This window comes from Triticum urartu, chromosome 7, assembly GCF_003073215.2.
Source record: "Triticum urartu cultivar G1812 chromosome 7, Tu2.1, whole genome shotgun sequence".
NCBI classification, from domain to species: domain Eukaryota; kingdom Viridiplantae; phylum Streptophyta; class Magnoliopsida; order Poales; family Poaceae; genus Triticum; species Triticum urartu.
This window is the reverse complement of record NC_053028.1, coordinates 186,004,235-186,023,514: the sequence shown is the minus strand read 5'-3', so window position 1 is coordinate 186,023,514 and position 19,280 is coordinate 186,004,235.

Genomic DNA, 19,280 nt, shown 5'->3' with positions numbered 1-19,280 from the left:
CTTGAATACTTCTTGATCACTTGTAGCTTCACGACAGTTGCGTAGCTTCTCATCTTACTATTATTTGCGTATGTTAGCCACCATAATTGCTTAGCGCTTGCTGCAACTCCACCTCATTACCTCATCCTACCCATAAGCTTAAATAGTCTTGATCTCGCGGGTGTGAGATTGCTGAGTCCTCGTGACTCACAGATACTTCCAAAAACAGTTGCAGGTGCCGATGATACTAGTGCAGGTGACGCTACCGAACTCAAGTGGGAGTTCGACGAGGACCTTGGTCGTTACTACGTGTCGTTTTCTGATGATCAGTAGTGGTGCCCAGTTGGGACGATCGGGGATCTAGTAGTTGGGTTATCTTCTTTTTCATTTGGTTGTCCGTAGTCGGACTATGAGTGTATTCTGATGATGTATGACTTATTTGAATATTGTGTGATGTGGCAAGTGTAATCCAACTCTATTTATCCCTTTCTTGTTCATTACATGGGATGTTGTGTAGATGACCCTTCTTATGACAAAACCACTATGCGGATATGCCTATAAGTCGTGCCTCGACATGTGGGAGCTATAGCCGCATCGTGGGCGTTACAAGTTGGTAATCAGAGCCATCCCCGACTTAGGAGCCCCCCTGCTTGAGCGCATTGCTGACGTCATTGAGTCTAGAACAAAATGTTTTGAGTCTTAGGATTATATATATCGGAGAGTAGGATTCTTTTTACTCCTCAGTCCCTTTGTCGCTCTATTGAAGCCTCCTGACGTAGATGTTTTGACTTTCCTCTCCTCAAATTTCACTAAAACATTTTAGAATCACGCGGTTATCTTGGAATCATTCCGTTATTCTTGGGACGAGAATATTGTTCTTGGTGCCTCCTGACATTTAGGTGTTGTGGCAGTGTCCCGAGGAGTTGAGCTCCGAGGTGTTGTCGTCACAATTTTATGAGTGTAGTTCTGGAATACCTGAGTTCGCCGACATCGAAAATCTCTTTTATGCAGTTGTTGGTGAGATATCCTCGACGCCACCCAGTACTGGGGCGGGAGTTCGGGAGTATTGCCATAACTCGTATAACGGATGCTTTTCGAAGGTTGAGGTACACGATTTCCGAAGGTTTCTTGGTTATGTGTTGACGGATGGATACAATTGGAGCGTAGGGCGTGTTAGTTGTGTGATATATATTGTGCCTCCATGTATGCCCAACACCTGATTACACAACGAGAAAGTTTCGAGAGTTTATAGGTGGGAATTCAAGTAGCTCTAGTATTTCTTCCCGCGGATATTTGATTTGTGATTGGGTAATCCTTACCACTTATTTGTTCCAGCCGTACCTTGTTGTTTCATTAATCAACCTTTATCTAAGTGGCTTCTCACATTAATGGACGTGTGATGTTAACTTTGGAATTCATTCATTTATTCTTGTTCAGATGTTTATTGTGAAGACTATATGTTGCAATTTCTATCTGTTGATTGAGCTTGTCTATCTGTCTATCAAGATTCTAACGGATGTCACCCTTTTCAGGATGGCTCCTCCAATGCTTCTGAATCTGGAATGCAATGATGGGAGTCAAGCGAACCCTCCACCTCCACCTCCACCTCTGGAGGCATGGCAATCTGTCATGGCAGCCACCAACTACAATGCCCAGATGCTTTTGCAACTCTTGCAAGAGCACAACCAAGGTCAAGGCAACCAAGGAAATCAAGGCCAAGGGAATTTCAACAATCAGCCTCAATTTGCTACCCTCAACCAGTTTCTTGCAAATCAGTCGAAGTCTTTCATCTACTGTGCCGAGGCCACAGACGTCGATGATTGGCTCGTGGACACCAACAAGCATTTTGAATGTAGCAATGTCAGGCCTGAGGACTACGTCAAGTTTGCTTCATTTCAACTCAAGGACCAAGCTGCTGATTGGTATCAACAATACAAAGACTCCAAAGGAGGTCGTGTGATTACCTGGGATGATTTCTGCCAAGATTTCAAAGCTCATCATATTCCAACAAGTATTGTTGAGAGCAAGCATGAGGAGTTCCGCAACCTCAAGCAAAGAAGCATGTCTGTGTACCAATACAACATCCAGTTTCAGAAACTTGCTCGCTTCGCAAGCCAGGATGTTCCTGATGAAAAGAGCATGATCTATCACTTCAAAGGTGGCCTCAAAGAAGATCTGCAGTTAGCTCTCGTGCTTCTTGAGCCTACTAAGTTTGATCAATTCTATAACATTTCCCTCAAGCAAGAAGGTGCTCAGCTCAAGTGTGAGGCTTCTAAGAAGAGAATCAAGGATGCAGTTCAGTCTTCTTCTTCCTCACAAGTGGCAGCTAAGCAACAGAAGTTCTGGCTTCCTCCTCCTCTGTTTCATCAGCCCTACCAGCAGAAGAACAAAGGTGGCCATGGATCTTCTCACCCACCCAAACCAGCCTACCAAAACAAATCTAAGACTCAAGATCCATGGTCAAGTGCTCCTTATCATCGTCCGCTCTCAGAGGTGACTTGCAACAAGTGTCAGCAGAAAGGTCACTATGCGAACAAGTGCTTCAACCAAAGGCGCCTTCCGCCTCCTCCTCCTATGAGATCTTCAAGCAATGCAGTGGTCAAGCATAATCCCAAGCATGCAAAGGTGAACTTGTTGAATGCAGCTCAAGCAGAGGAATCTACTGATGTGATAATGGGTAATCTCTCAGTTAATGACATTCCTGCAAAAGTTTTATTCGATACTGGTGCATCACTTTCTTTCATTTCAAGACCTTTTGTTGCCAAGCATGAGTTTGTGACGGAAAAGATTCCTATCCCGTTGAAGATTGTATCCCCGGGTAAGCAAATGACATCTAATAATTGCGTCCCGGATGTTTCTATCAAGATGGGCAACTATAAATTTTTGTCTAAACCAATTGTTCTTGGAAACTCTGATATTGATCTAATTCTCGGCATGGACTGGCTTTCTAAGCACAAGGCTCAACTTGATTGTGCTGCCTGGGAGATTCAGTTGACACACTCTTCTGATGATGTGATCATCTATGCCGCTTGGGATGAAACCATTCGACTGTTTTCTCTCAATGAGAAGGGCGAGTTAGATGCAATCTCTCAGATTCCAGTCATTTGTGAGTACCAAGACGTCTTTCCAGAAGAGCTTCCAGGAATGCCTCCTCATTGGCCAGTTGAATTCGTTATCGATCTTGAGCCTGGTACTGGACCCGTTTGCAAGCGTCCATACAAGCTTGGACCAAAGGAGTTGAAGGAATTGAAGAAACAGCTCGATGAAACAAGAGCGTCTGGGTTTGATCAGACCGAGTTCATCTCCGTGGGGTTGTGGTGTTCTTTTTGTCCAGAAGAAGGATGGCACGGACCGACTTTCTGTCGATTACCGTCCATTGAACAAGAAGACAACTAAGAACAAGTATCCACTTCCCAACATCAATGAGCTATTCTAGCAACTTAAAGGTTCTAAAGTATTCTCCAATCTTGACCTCCGTATGGGTTATCATCAGATTCAAATTCGTGAACAAGATATTCCCAAGACAGCATTCAGAACAAGCTTTGGTTCTTATGAATATGCTTTCATGTCCTTCGGTCTTGTCAATGCTCCTCCAACGTTCTCTCGCATGATGAACTTCATCTTCAACCCCTACACAAATGAATTTGTCCTGGTGTATCTTGATGATATCTTGATCTTCTCCAAGAATAAGAAGGATCATGCCAAGCATTTGAGATTGGTGCTCGACAAGCTCAGAGAGTATCAATTCTATGCGAAGTTTTCCAAATGTGAGTTTTGGCTTGATGAAGTTATTTATCTTGGTCATATCATCTCCGCCAAGGGCACTGCTGTTAATCCGGAGAAGGTTTCTACAATTCTGAACTGGGAGCCTCCTTAGAATGTCAAGCAGCTCCGCAGTTTTGTTGGACTTGTAAGCTATTGCCGAAGATTCGTTGAGAATTTCTCTAAGATTGCAAAGCCTCTTTCCAACCTCCTCCAGAAGCATGTCAAGTGTGTATGGACTCCTGAGTGTGACGTTGCTTTCAACACTCTAAAAGAGAAGCTTGTCTCAGCTCCTGTCTTGACTCCTCCTGATGAATCCAAGCCATTCGAAGTTTTCTGCGATGCCTCTTTGCAAGGTCTCGGCGCTGTGTTAAGGCAAGAGAAGAAAGTTGTGGCTTACACCTCTCATCAGTTGAAGCCCAACGAAAGGAACTACCCCACTCACGATCTTGAGTTGGCGGCAGTTGTCCATGCATTAATAACATGGAGACATCTCTTGTTGGGAAGGCAAATGGACATTTTCACAAATCACAAGAGCCTCAAGCATATATTCACTCAACCCTCAACCTCAGGCAATCTCGATGGTTTGAAATGATTCAAGTGTACAACCCAAGTATTGAATATACTCCAGGCAAGGCCAATGTGATTGCAGATGCTTTGAGCAGAAAGGCTTATTACAACAGCTTAATTCTCAAGCCATTCCAACCGGATCTTTGTGAAGCTTTCCGCAAGCTCAATATCCAAGTTGTTCCTCAAGGTTTTCTTGCCAACGTTCAAGTCACTCCTACTTTGGAAGACCAAATTTGTGAGGAATAACTCCTTGATACCATGGTGAAAAAGGTGAAACATGGTATTGCCAAGGGCCTATCCAAATACAAGTGCTACGGCATTGATGACAAAGACACTTTATTCTTCGAGGACCGGATCGTGGTTCCTCAAGGTGATCTAAGGAAGGTCATAATGAACGAAGCGCACAATTCTCTCTTGTCCATTCATCCAAGCAGTTCGAAGATGTACCACGACCTCAAGCAGTCCTATTGGTGGACTCGAATGAAGCGAGAGATTGCTCAATTCGTGAATGAATGTGATGTCTGCCGAAGGGTGAAAGCAGAACACCAATGACCAACTGGTCTCCTCCAACCTCTTGCCATTCCAGAATGGAAGTTTGACCATATTGAAATGGAGTTTGTAACTGGATTTCCCAAGTCCAAGCGTGAGAATGATGCTATTTTCGTTGTCATTGACAAGCTTACAAAAGTGGCTCATTTCCTTCCAATCAAAGAATCTATGGCAACAGCTTAGTTGGCAGAGCTTTACACCTCCAAAATTTTCTCCTTGCATGGTTTTCCGCAATTTATATCTTCAGACCACGGAAGTATCTTCACTTCTAAGTTTTGGGACTCCTTCCAAAAGGCCATGGGAAGCAACGTTCGCTTCAGCACAACTTTCCATCCTCAAACAAGTGGCCAAGTCGAGCGAATCAATAAAATCCTCAAAGATATGCTCAGGGCTTGTGTCATCTCTTTCGGTATGAAGTGGGAAGATTGCCTTTCATATGCCGAGTTCTCCTACAACAACAGCTTCCAAGCAAGTTCGGGCAAGGCCCCATTTGAAATTCTATATGATAGAAAGTGTCGTACTCCTCTCAATTGGTCAAAGACTAGTGAACGCCAACTTCTCGGCAATGACTTGATCACAAAAGCTGAAGAAATGTGTGAAGTCATCGGTGAAAATCTCAAAGCCATGCAATTGCGCCAGAAGAGTTACTATGATAGCAAGCACTGTGACTTGGCTTTCGAGATTGGAGACCATGTCTACCTCCGCATCTCTCCAATGAAAGGCACTCGTCACTTCGGTATCAAAGGGAAGCTTGCCCCGAGATACGTGGGTCCTTTCAAGATCATTGGTAAAAGAGGCGACCTCGCCTATCAACTTGAGCTTCCGTCCAACTTCGCAAATGTGCATGATGTGTTTCACGTGTAACAGCTTCACAAGTGCTTCAAGACACCCAAGTGCACTATCAGCTTCGAAGAGATTGGTCTCCAAGAAGAGACTTATCATGAGCATCCCATTGCTATTCTTGAACAAACCGAGCGCAAGACTCGCAACAAGTCAATCAAATTCCTGAAAGTGAAGTGGTCATGCCATTCCAACCGAGAAGCCACCTGGGAACGCGAGGATCACCTCTGTTCCTAATATCTGGAATTCTTTCAGTCCTAGATCTCGGGACGAGATCTTATTGTAGTGGTGGAGTGTTGTAACACCCAGGGTGTAACTTTCCATATTTGTAACTCCAACTCTTGCCATTTCCGGCTATGTGATATGATATTCCCTTCGTGGTTGGGTTTTGTCTTCGTTTTGCATTTTGTTCATGTCATGCATTTCATCTCATGACATCATGTGCATCTCTTCTGCATTCATGTTCGTCTCATGCATCCAGTCATTTTCCCCGTTGTCTGTTTCGCAATCCGACACTCCCACATGCACCCGTTGCACCTCTCTTATCTCGTTTCATGAGCGGGAGAAAATGTTCTCGGAATGGGTCGAGATTTGTCGAGTGGCCTTGGGACACCACCGGTAGGCCACCTGTCAAATTTCGTTCCATTTGGAGGTCGTTTGATGCCCCAACGATTAACCGGGTAACCGTAAAAGCCCATCTCTGGTTACAGCCCAACACCCCTCCAAAACAGCCGACTAGCCCATTAAAACCCCCTCCATGCTCTCCGTCATTGGATCACGATTGTGTGGGCGAAAACCGCACCTTATTTGGACGCTCCTAACTCCCTCTACCTATATATTTACCTCACCCTCCTCATTTTTCACGGTACAAACCCTAGCCTAGGTCCCTCCACACCGCCGGACATGTCCGGGCGCCACCGGACAGATCCAGCCGCCGCCCACAGCCAACTAGGAGGCGACACATGGCCTCCGCCGCCGTCCACCGCGCCGGCCCACCAGGCCCGGTGCGGGCCCCCGAAGCCCGCGCGCCGCCCGCGCCTCCCCACACTGGTTGCCGCACCCGCGCCGCCTCCCGGCCTCCTCCGCGCCTGCCGCCGATGAAGCTCCGCCTCCCTGCCCTGCGCCCTCCGCCCCAGCGCCCTCCTCTGCCTTCCGCCGGTGCCACCGGAGCCCTCCGGCGCCGCGCGCCAAGCCGCCTTCACCGCCTCCGCCGCGGACCGCTCTGGCCTCCTCCTCGTCCGGCGACCTTCTCCAGCGAGCTGCCCCGTGTCACCGGCCGCCGCACCCTCATCTCCGTCGCAAGATCCGGCGAGCTCTCCAGCCGTCCTCGGGAACCGCGCCTCCAAACCCTAGATCCGAATCAAAGGTTGACTTCATTTTTTTCACAAAGTCCCGAAATCTGCACATTGTGATGTCCTGTTCAACATGCTATATCTCTGTGCTCGGTGCTTCGAATCATGCATATGATATATCAAATGTTCTTCTCGTGATGCTCTTGATGCTAGTGGCATTTGCATGCATGTTACTCTCCATTTTGATGCCATTATCATTGTTGCGAAAGTGCTATATGATGTTGTCTGCTGGAATTTAACAGAACTTGATCAATTGTTATTTTCGTTGCATTTTGTATGTGCATCCTATGAGCATGATGTCTACATGTTTTATGAGCTCCATCAGGCCATCATTACAGGGGTGCAAGTTTTGTATTTTTGTGATCAATGTGGTGACTAGCACAAGCATGCAAAGTGGGCTTCATAATGTTGCTGATTTCAGGCACTTGGTCATTTTGCTAAGTCCTTTTCCAGTTACATTTAGATGCCATGTAAACTTGTTGCTACCATGAGATCCATGCACATTTTAAGATAGTTCAGTAAGAGTGTTTTGAAGATGTGGTGTTGTTCTATCCGTTCATCTCTTTGGTTACAATTATGGAGTAATCTAACATGTCATTTCCTTGCTCTATTTTTGCTAAATATTGTTCCTGGCAGATTGTTAACATGATATTCAATATTGCCATGTGATTTGCTAGTGATGCATGTACCCTATGAACTTGATCTTGCCATGTTTAGCTTCTTGAATACGTTTACTTCATGCAGGTTACTGATACGTCTCCAACGTATCTATGATTTTTGATTTCTCCATGCTATATTATCTACTGTTTTGGACATTATTGAGCTTTATTATCCACTTTTATATTATTTTGGGACTAACCTATTAACCGGAGGCCCAGCCCAGAATTGCTGTTTTTTTGCCTATTTTAGGGTTTCGAAGAAAAGGAATATCAAACGGAGTCCAAATGGAATGAAACCTTCGGGAACGTGATTTTCTCACTGAACATGATCCAGGAGACTTGGACCCTACGTCAAGACACAAAAGAGGAGGCCACGAGGTAGGGGGCGCGCCTACCCCCCCAGGCACGCCCTCCACCCTCGTGGGCCCCCTGTTGCTCCACCGATGTACTCCTTCCTCCTATATATACCTACGTACCCCCAAACGATCAGATACGGAGCCAAAACCATAATTCCACGGCCGTAACTTTCTGTATCCACGAGATCCCATCTCGGGGCCTATTCCGGAGCTCCGTCGGAGGGGGCATCGATCACGGAGGGCTTCTACATCATCACCATAGCCCCTCCGATGAAGTGTGAGTAGTTCACCTCAGACCTACGGGTCCATAGTTATTAGCTAGATGGCTTCTTCTCTCTTTTTGGATCTCAATACAATGTTTTCCCCCTCTCTTGTGGAGATCTATTCGATATAATCTTCTTTTTGCGGTGTGTTTGTTGAGACCGATGAATTGTGGGTTTATGATCAAGTCTATCTATGAACAATATTTGAATCTTCTCTGAATTCTTTTATGTATGATAGGTTATCTTTGCAAGTCTCTTCGAATTATCAGTTTGGTTTGGCCTACTAGATTGATCTTTCTTGCAATGAGAGGAGTGCTTAGCTTTGGGTTCAATCTTGTGGTGTCTTTTCCCAGTGAAAGTAGGGGCAGCAAGGCACATATTGTATTGTTGCCATTGAGGATAACAAGATGGGGTTTTCATCATATTGCATGAGTTTATCCCTCTACATCATGTCATCTTGCTTAAGGCATTACTCTATTTTCATTAACTTAATACTCTAGATGCATGCTGGATAGCGGTCGATGAGTGGAGTAATAGTAGTAGATGCAGGCAGGAGTCGGTCTACTTGTCTCGAACGTGATGCCTATATACATGATCATACCTAGATATTCTCATAACTATGCTCAATTCTGTCAATTGCTCAACAGTAATTCGTTCACCCACCGTAGAATACTTATGCTCTTGAGAGAACCCACTAGTGAAACCTATGGCCCCCGGGTCTATCTTCATCATATTAATCTTCCAATACTTAGTTATTTCATTTGCTTTTTACTTTGCTTTTATTTTACATTGCATCTTTATCATAAAAATACCAAAAAATTATCTTATCATATCTATCATATCTCACTCTCGTAAGTGGCCGTGTAGGGATTGACAACCCCTTATCGCGTTGGTTGCGAGGATTTATTTGTTTTGTGCAGGTATGAGGGACTCGCGCGTAGTTTCCTACTGGATTGATACCTTGGTTCTCAAAAACCGAGGGAAATACATACGCTACTTTGCTGCATCATCCCTTCCTCTTCGAGGAAAACCAACGCAGTGCTCAAGAGGTAGCAAGAAGGATTTCTAGCGCCGTTGCCGGGGAGTCTACGCAAAAGTCAATATACCAAGTACCCATCACAATCCTTCTCTCCCGCATTACATTATTTGCCATTTGCCTCTCGTTTTCCTCTCCCCCACTTCACCCTTGCCGTTTTATTCGCCCTCTCTCTCTCTCTCTCTCTCTCTCTCTCTTTATCCTCCCTCTCTTTCTCTATTTGCCTCTTTTTGCCCGTTTCTTGTTTGCTCGTATGGTTGGAATAGTTGTTTATTTATTACTAAATAGAGAACCTAATATCTATGGATCCTCATCCACTTGCTAATCTTTTTAAGAGATCCTATTATTATGAACCAATTGCTAGTGAGTTTTGTGCACTAGATTATCTTTATGAAGTTTTGCTTGAAATTCGTGAATCTGAAAAGTGTGATGAATTACTTTATGAAACGATTCACGATAGATCTTTGAATAAAAAGCATGATTGCAATGATTTTACTATAAATTCTCTTGATGTCAATTGTGCTAATAATATGCAAAACCCTAAGCTTGGGGATGCTAGTTTTGCTATGTCTACTACTTGTTGTAATGATCATGATTGGGGTGATTCTTCTTATGATATTGAAAATTTATTTAAGCCCCATGATGAATATGAGATTGATAATAGTGTTTGCAATATTATTGAAAGTGGGTTTGGAAAGGTCATGACTTTAGTTAATGTTAATCCCACTATTTTGGAAGAGTGTCAACTTTGCATGCATATGGATCGTGTTGAAAATATTTTGTGCGATAGCTATTTTGTTGAATTTGCTTATGATCCCTCATGCAATTATTATGAGAGAGGAAAATATGGTGGTAGAAATTTTCATGTTACTAAATTACCTCTCGTTATGTTGAGATTGCTATTGTTTCTTTCCGCTTCCTTGCATATGCTAGTTTTTGCTTGCCTTGACAATTTGTTTGCCTATAAAATGCCTACGCATAGGAAGTATGTTAGACTTATATGTGTTTGTCACTTGTTTTATGATGCTCTCTTTGTGCTTCAATTCTTGTCTTTCATGTGAGCATCATTAAAATTATCAATGCCTAGCTTTAAGGATTTAAAGAAAAGCGCTTGTTGGGAGACAACCCAATATTTATCCTTCCTGTTATTCAATAAATAATTTATCTAGCCTCTGTTTAGGTTGTGATTTTTTCTGTTTAATTAGTGTTTGTGCCAAGTAGAACCGTTGGGAAGACTTGGGGAAAGTCTTGTTAATCTTGCTGTAAAAACAGAAACTTTAGCGCTCACGAGAACTGCTGCCATTTTTATTTGGAAAGTGATATTTAGTTAATTCTTTTTGAATATGATTAACATATAAATTCCTCACGTCCAGAAATTTATGGTAGAATTTTTGGGGTTCCAGATCTTGCGCTAGCTATAGATTACTACAGACAGTTCTGTTTTTGACAGATTCTGTTTTTCGTGTGTTGTTTGCTTATTTTGATGAATCTATGGCTAGTAAAATAGTTTATAAACCATATAGAAGCTGGAATATAGTAGGTTTAACACCAATATAAATAAATAATGAGTTCATTACAGTACCTTGAAGTGGTATTTTGTTTTCTTTCGCTAATGGAACTGACGAGATTTTCTACTTTAAGTTTTGTGTTGTGAAGTTTTCAAGTTTTGGGTAAAGATTTGATGGATTATGGAACAAGGAGTGGCAAGAGCCTAAGCTTGGGGATGCCCATGGCACCCCCAAAATAATCAAAGGACACCTAAAAGCCAAAGCTTGGGGATGCCCCAGAAGGCATCCCCTCTTTTCGTCAACTTCTATCGGTAACTTTACTTGGAGCTATATTTTTATTCACCACATGATATGTGTTTTGCTTGGAGCGTCTTGTATGATTTGAGTCTTTTATTTTTAGTTTACCACAATCATCCTTTCTGTACACACCTTTTGAGAGAGCCATACATGATTTGGAATTTATTAGAATACTCTATGTGCTTCACTTATATCATTTGAGTTATATAGATTTGCTCTAGTACTTCACTTATATCTTTTAGAGCACGGTGGTGGATTTGTTTTATAGAAACTATTGGTCTCTCATGCTTCACTTAGATTATTTTGAGAGTCTTAAATAGCATGGTAATTTGCTTAAATAATCCTAATATGCTTGGAATTCAAGAATAGTAAAAGAACTTTCTTATGAGTGTGTTGAATGCTATGAGAAGTTTGATGCTTGATGATTATTTTGAGATATGAAGATGGTGATATTAGAGTTATGCTAGTTGAGTAGTTGTGAATTTGAGAAATACTAGTGCTAAAGTTTGTGATTCCCGTAGCATGCAGGTATGGTGAACCGTTATGTGATGAAGTCGGAGCATGATTTATTTTTTGATTGTCTTCCTTATGAGTGGCGGTCGGGGACGAGCGATGGTCTTTTCCTACCAGTCTATCCCCCTAGGAGCATGCGCGTAATACTTTGCTTTGATAACTTGTAGATTTTTGCAATAAGTATATGAGTTCTTTATGACTAATGTTGAGCCCATGGATTATACGCACTTTTCTCACCCTTCCACCTTTGCTAGCCTCTCTAATACCGCGTTCCTTTCGCCGGTATCATATACCCACCATATACCTTCCTCAAAACAGCCACAATACCTACCTATTATGGCATTTCCATAGCCATTCCGAGATATATTGCCACGCAACTTTCCACCGTTCCGTTTATTATGACACACTCCATCATTGTCATATTGCTTAGCATGATCATGTAGTTGACATCGTATTTGTGGCAAAGCCACCATTCGTAATTCTTTCATACGTGTCACTCTTGATTCATTGCACATCCCGGTACACCGCCGGAGGCATTCATATAGAGTCATATTTTGTTCTATGTATCAAGTTGTAATTGTTGAGTTGTAAGAAAAATAAAAGTGTGATGATCATCATTATTAGAGCATTGTCCCAGTAAGGAAAGAATGATGGAGACTATGATTCCCCCACAAGTCGGGATGAGACTCCGGACAAAAAAAATAAAAAATAAGAAAGAAAAGAGGCCATAAAAAAGAAAAAAAGGGAAAAGGCCCAAATAAAAAATGAGAGAGAAAAAGAGAGAAGGGACAATGTTACTATGCTTTTACCACACTTGCGCTTCAAAGTAGCACCATGATCTTCATAATAGAGAGTCTCCTATGTTGTCACCTTCATATACTAGTGGGAATTTTTCATTATAGAACTTGGCTAGTATATTCCAATGATGGGCTTCCTCAAAATGCCCTAGGTCTTCATGAGCAAGCAAGTTGGATGCACATCCACTTAGTTTCTTTTGTTGAGCTTTCATATACTTATAGCTCTAGTGCATCCGTTGCATGGCAATCCCTACTCACTCACATTGATATCTATTGATGAGCATCTCCATAGCCTGTTGATATGCCTAGTTGATGTGAGACTATCTTCCCCCTTTTTGTCTTCTCCACAACCACCGTTCTATTCCACTTATAGTGCTATATCCATGGCTCACGCTCATGTATTGCGTGAAGATTGAAAAAGTTTGAGAACACCAAAAGTATGAAACAATTGCTTGGCTTGTCATCGGGGTTGTTCATGATTTAAATATTTTGTGTGGTGAAGATGGAGCATAGCTAGACTATATGATTTTGTAGGGATAACTTTCTTTGGCCATGTTATTTTGAGAAGACATGATTACTTTGTTAGTATGCTTGAAGTATTATTATTTTTATGTCAATATTAAACTTTTATCTTGAATCTATCGGATCTGAATATTCATACCACAATTAAGAAGAGTTACATTAAAATTATGCCAAGTGGCACTCCACGTCAAAAATTCTGTTTTTTATCATTTACCTACTCGAGGACGAGCAGGAATTAAGCTTGGGGATGCTTGATAAGTCTCCAACGTATCTATAATTTTTGATTTCTCCATGCTATATTATCTACTGTTTTGGACATTATTGGGCTTTATTATCCACATTTATATTATTTTTGGGACTAACCTATTAACCGGAGGCCCAACCCAGAATTGCTGTTTTTTTGCCTATTTTAGGGTTTCGAAGAAAAGGAATATCAAACGGAGTCCAAACGGAATGAAACCTTCGGGAACATGATTTTCTCACTGAACATGATCCAGGAGACTTGGACCCTACGTCAAGACACAAAAGAGGAGGCCACGAGGTAGGGGGCGCGCCTACCCCCCCAGGCACGCCCTCCACCCTCGTGGGCCCCCTGTTGCTCCACCGATGTACTCCTTCCTCCTATATATACCTACGTACCCCCAAACGATCAGATACGGAGCCAAAACCCTAATTCCACCACCGTAACTTTCTATCCACGAGATCCCATCTTGGGGCCTGTTCTGAAGCTCCGCCGGAGGGGTCATCGATCACGGAGGGCTTCTATATCATCGCCATAGCCCCTCCGATGAAGTGTGAGTAGTTCACCTCAGACCTACGGGTCCATAGTTATTAGCTAGATGGCTTCTTCTCTCTTTTTGGATCTCAATACAATGTTCTCCCCCTCTCTTGTGGAGATCTATTCGATGTAATCTTCTTTTTGCGGTGTGTTTATTGAGACCTATGAATTTTGGGTTTATGATCAAGTCTATCTATGAACAATATTTGAATCTTCTCTGAATTCTTTTATGTATGATTGGTTATCTTTGCAAGTCTCTTTGAATTATCAGTTTGGTTTGGCCTACTAGATTGATCTTTCTTGCAATGGGAGGAGTGCTTAGCTTTGGGTTCAATCTTGCGGTGTCCTTTCCCAGTGACAGTAGGGGCAGCAAGGCACGTATTGTATTGTTGCCATCGAGGATAACAAGATGGGGTTTTCATCATATTGCATGAGTTTATCCCTCTACATCATGTCATCTTGCTTAAGCCGTTACTCTGTTTTCATTAACTTAATACTCTAGATGCATGATGGATAGCGGTCGATGAGTGGAGTAATAGTAGTAGATGCAGGCAGGAGTCGGTCTACTTGTCTCGGACGTGATGCCTATATACATGATCATACCTAGATATTCTCATAACTATGCTCAATTCTGTCAATTGCTCAACAGTAATTCGTTCACCCACCGTAGAATACTTATGCTCTTGAGAGAACCCACTAGTGAAACCTATGGCCCCCGGGTCTATCTTCATCATATTAATCTTCCAATACTTAGTTATTTCATTTGCTTTTTACTTTGCTTTTATTTTACATTGCATCTTTATCATAAAAATACCAAAAAATTATCTTATCATATCTATCATATCTCACTCTCGTAAGTGGCCGTGTAGGGATTGACAACCCCTTATCGTTAGGTACCTCTTGTCATTTAGGGGTTGTGGCAGTGTACCAAACATTGTTCTTGGTACCTCTTGTCATTTAGGGGTTGTGGCAGTGTCCCGGGGAGTAAAGCTCCAAGGTGTTGTCGTCACAATTTTATCGTTGTAGTTCTAGAATACCTGAGTTTGCCCACATCGAAAATCTCTTCTATGCAGTTGTTTGTGAGATAACCTCGACGCCACCCAGTACTGGGGCGGGAGTTCGAGACTATTTCCATAACTCGTATAATGGATGCTTTTCAAAGGTTGAGGTACCCGATTTCTGAATGTTTGTTAGTTATGTGTTGATGGATGGATACAATTGGAGCGTAGGGCTTGTTAGTTATGTGATATATATTGTGCCTCCCTGTATCCCGAACACCAAATTGCATGACCAGAAAGTTTCAGGAGTTTATAGGTGGGAATTCAAGTAGCTCTAGTATTTCTTCCCGTAGATATTTGGTTTGTGATTGGGTAATCCTTACCACTTGTTAGAACTTCACATGTACTTTACGTCCATGTACATTGTTGCTATGTTGGAGCGTTGTAGCATAGTTTCTTGTTGCATTCTAAGTGCTATGATGTTGTTAATCGCAGATTTGTGTCATTCTTGTATTGCTTGTCGTTTGCAAACCGTGCATCCGTTTCCGGTGTTCCTTATATCGATTTCGACTGAAATCACCTCATCTTTCCAGTGGCATACTTGGTTTTCCAAGTTGATGTCTCGTTCATCTTTTCCCTTTTGGAGTATCCATATGCATTGCACATCATACCTTGCATCCCATGCCATGTCTTGCATCATGTTGTTTGTGCATTGCACCGTGATTGATTGTTGTTCCGTTGCTTGTGTTCTTGCTTTGGGTAGAGCCGGGAGACGAGTACGTGAACGAGGAACCTGTTGAGTACACTAACGAGGAGCAAGCTTTCGACAACTTAGAGAACTGTGCAGGCAAGATGACCATTACCCTCGATATCACTTCTATCTTTGCTTGCTAGTTGTTCGTTCTATCGCTATGTCGCACTACCTACCACTTGTTATATCATGCCTCCCATATTGCCATGTCAAGCCTCTAACCCACCTTCCTAGCAAACTATTCTTTGGCTAAGTTACCGCTTTTGCTCAGCCCCTCTTATAGCGTTGCTAGTTGCAGGTGCCTTGCAGGTTGTTCCATGTTGGAACATGGATATGTTGGGATATCAAATTATCCCTTATTTAATTAATGCATCTATATACTTGGCAAAGGGTGGAAGGCTTGGACTTTTTCTCGGTGTTTTGTTCCGCTCTTGCCGCCCTAGTTTCCGTCATACCGGTGTTATGGTCCTTGATTTTGCGTTCCTTACGCGGTTGGGGTTATGGGACCCCCTTGACAGTTCGCTTTGAATAAAACTCCTCCAGCAAGGCCCAACCTTGGTTTTACATTTGCCTAACAACCTATAACTTTCCCTTGGGTTTTGCAGACCCGAGGGTCATCTTTATTTTAACCCCCCGGGCCAGTGCTCCCCTGAGTGTCGGTCCAACCTAGAGCCACTTGCGGTGCCACCCCTTCACCCAGGGTCTTCGGTTGTTGTACGTAGTGTTCATCCTGTGTTCCCTGAGAATGAGATATGTGTAGCTCCTATCGGGATTTATCGGCACATCAGGCAGTCTTGCTGGTCTTGTTTTACCATTGTCGAAATGTCATGTAACTGGGATTCCGAGACTGATCGGATCTTTCCGAGAGAAGGAATATCATTCGTTGATCATGAGAGCTTGTGATGGGATAAGTTGGGACACCCCTGCAGGGTATAAACTTTCGAGAGCCGTGCCTGCGGTTATGTGGCAGATGGGAATTTGTTAATATTCGGTTGTAGGGAACTTGACACTTGACTTAACTAAAATGAATCAACCGTGTGTGTAGCTGTGATGGTCTCTTTTCGGTGGAGTCCGAAAAGTGAACACGGTTTTGGGTAATGTTTGAACATAAGTAGTTTCAGGATCACTTCTTGATCACTTGTAGCTTCACGACCATTGCGTAGCTTCTCATCTTACTCTTATTTGCGTATGTTAGCCACCATAATTGCTTAGCGCTTGCAGCAACTCCACCTCATTACCTCATCCTACCCATAAGCTTAAATAGTCTCGATCTCACGGGTGTGAGATTGCTGAGTCCTCGTGACTCACGGATACTTCCAAAAACAGTTGCAGGTGCCGATGATACCAGTGCAGGTGACGCTACTGAACTCAAGTGGGAGTTCGACGAGGACCTTGGTCGTTACTAGGTGTCGTTTCCTGATGATCGGTAGTGGTGCCCAGTTGGGACTATCGGGGACCTAGCAGTTTGGTTATTTTCTTTTTCATTTGGTTGTCCATAGTCAGAATATGAGTGTATTCTGATGATGTATGACTTATTTGAATATTGTGTGACGTGGCGAGTGTAATCCAACTCTATTTATCCCTTTCTCGTTCACTACATGGGATGTTGTGAAGATGACCCTTCTTGCGACAAAATCACTATGGGTTATGCCTCTAAGTCATGGCTCGACATGTAGGAGCTATAGCCGCATCATGGGTGTTACAAGTTGGTAATCAGAGCCATCCCCAACTTAGGAGCCCCCTGCTTGATCGAATCGCTGACATCGTTCAGTCTAGAACAAAATGTTATGAGTCTTGGGATTATATATATCGGAGAGTAAGATTCTTTTTACTCCCCAGTCCCTTCGTCGCTCTGTTGAGGCCTCCTGACATAGATGTTTTGACTTTCCTCTCCTCAAATTTCACTAAAAAAGTTTTAGGATTACGCGGGTATCCTGGAATCGTTCTGATATTCTTGTGACGAGAACATTGTTCTTGGTACCTCTTGTCATTTAGGGGTTGTGGCAGTGTCCCGGGGAGTAAAGCTCCGAGGTGTTGTCGTCACAATTTTATCGTTGCAGTTCTGGAATACCTGAGTTTGCCCACATCGAAAATCTCTTCTATGCAGTTGTTTGTGAGATAACCTCGACGCCACCCAGTACTGGGGTGGGAGTTCGAGACTATTTCCATAACTCGTATAACGGATGCTTTTCAAAGGTTGAGGTACCCGATTTCCGAATGTTTGTTAGTTATGTGTTGATGGATGGATACAATTGGAGCGTAGGGCTTGTTAGTTATGTGATATATATTGTGCCTCCCTGTATCCCGAACACCAAATTGCATGACCAGAAAGTTTCAGGAGTTTATAGGTGGGAATTCAAGTAGCTCTAGTATTTCTTCCTGTAGATATTTGGTTTGTGATTGGGTAATCCTTACCACTTGTTTGTTCCATTCGTACCTTGTTGTTTCACTCATCAACCTTTATCTAAGTGGCTTCTCACCTTAATGGGCGTGTGATGTTAACTTTGGAATTCATTCGTTCATTCTTGTTCAGATGTTTATTGTGAAGACTATATGTTGCAATTTCTACCCGTTGATTCATCTTGTCTATCTGTCTATCAAGATTCTAATGGATGTCACCCTCTTCAGGATGGCTCCTCCAACGCGTCTGAATCCGGAACACAATGATGGGAGTCAGGTGAACCCTCCACCTCCACCTCCGCCTCCGGAGGCATGGCAATCTGTCATGGCAGCCACCAGCGCCAATGCCCAGATTCTTTTGCAACTCTTGCAAGAACGCAACAAGGTCAAGGCAACCAAGGAAATCAAGGCCAAGGGAATTTCAACAATCAGCCTCAGTTTGCTACCCTCAACCAGTTCCTTGCAAATCAGCCAAAGTCTTTCAGCTACTGTGCCGAGGCCACGGACGTTGATGATTGGCTCGTGGACATCAACAAGCATTTTGAATGTAGTAATGTCAGGCCTGAGGACTACGTCAAGTTCGCTTCGTTTCAACTCAAGGACCAAGCTACTGATTGGCAACAATACAAAGACTCCAGAGGAGGTCATGTGATTACTTGGGATGATTTCTGCCGAGATTTCAAAGCTCATCATATTCCAACAAGTGTTGCTGAGAGCAAGCGTAAGGAGTTCCACAATCTCAAGGAAGGAAGCATGTCTGTGTACCAATACAACATTCAGTTTCAGAAACTTGCTCACTTTGCAAGGCAGGATGTTCCTGATGAAAAGAACATGACCTATTGATACGTTTCCGTCGTATCTATAATTTTTTATTGTTCCATGCCAATATTCTACAACTTTCATATACTTTTGGCAACTTTTTATACTATTTTTGGGACTAACATACTGATCCTGTGCCAAGTGCCAGTTCCTGTTTGTTGCATGTTTTTTGTTTCACATAAAATCCATATCAAACGGTGTCCAAACAGGATAAAAAATGATGGAGATTTTTTTGGGAATATATGTGATTTTTGGGAAGAAGAATCAACGCGAGACGATGCCCGAGGGGGCCACGAGGCAGGGGGCGCGCCCTAGGGGTTCAGGCGCGCCCTGGGCCCTCGTGGCCACCCCGTAAGGCGGTTGGTACCCTTCTTTCTCCACAAGAAAGCCAATATCCGGATAAAAATCGTGTCCAAAATTCATCCCAATCGGAGTTACGGATTCCGGGAATTTAAGAAACGGTGAAAGGGCAGAATCAGGTAACGCAGAAACAGAGAGACATATCCAATCTCAGAGGGGCTCTCACCCCTC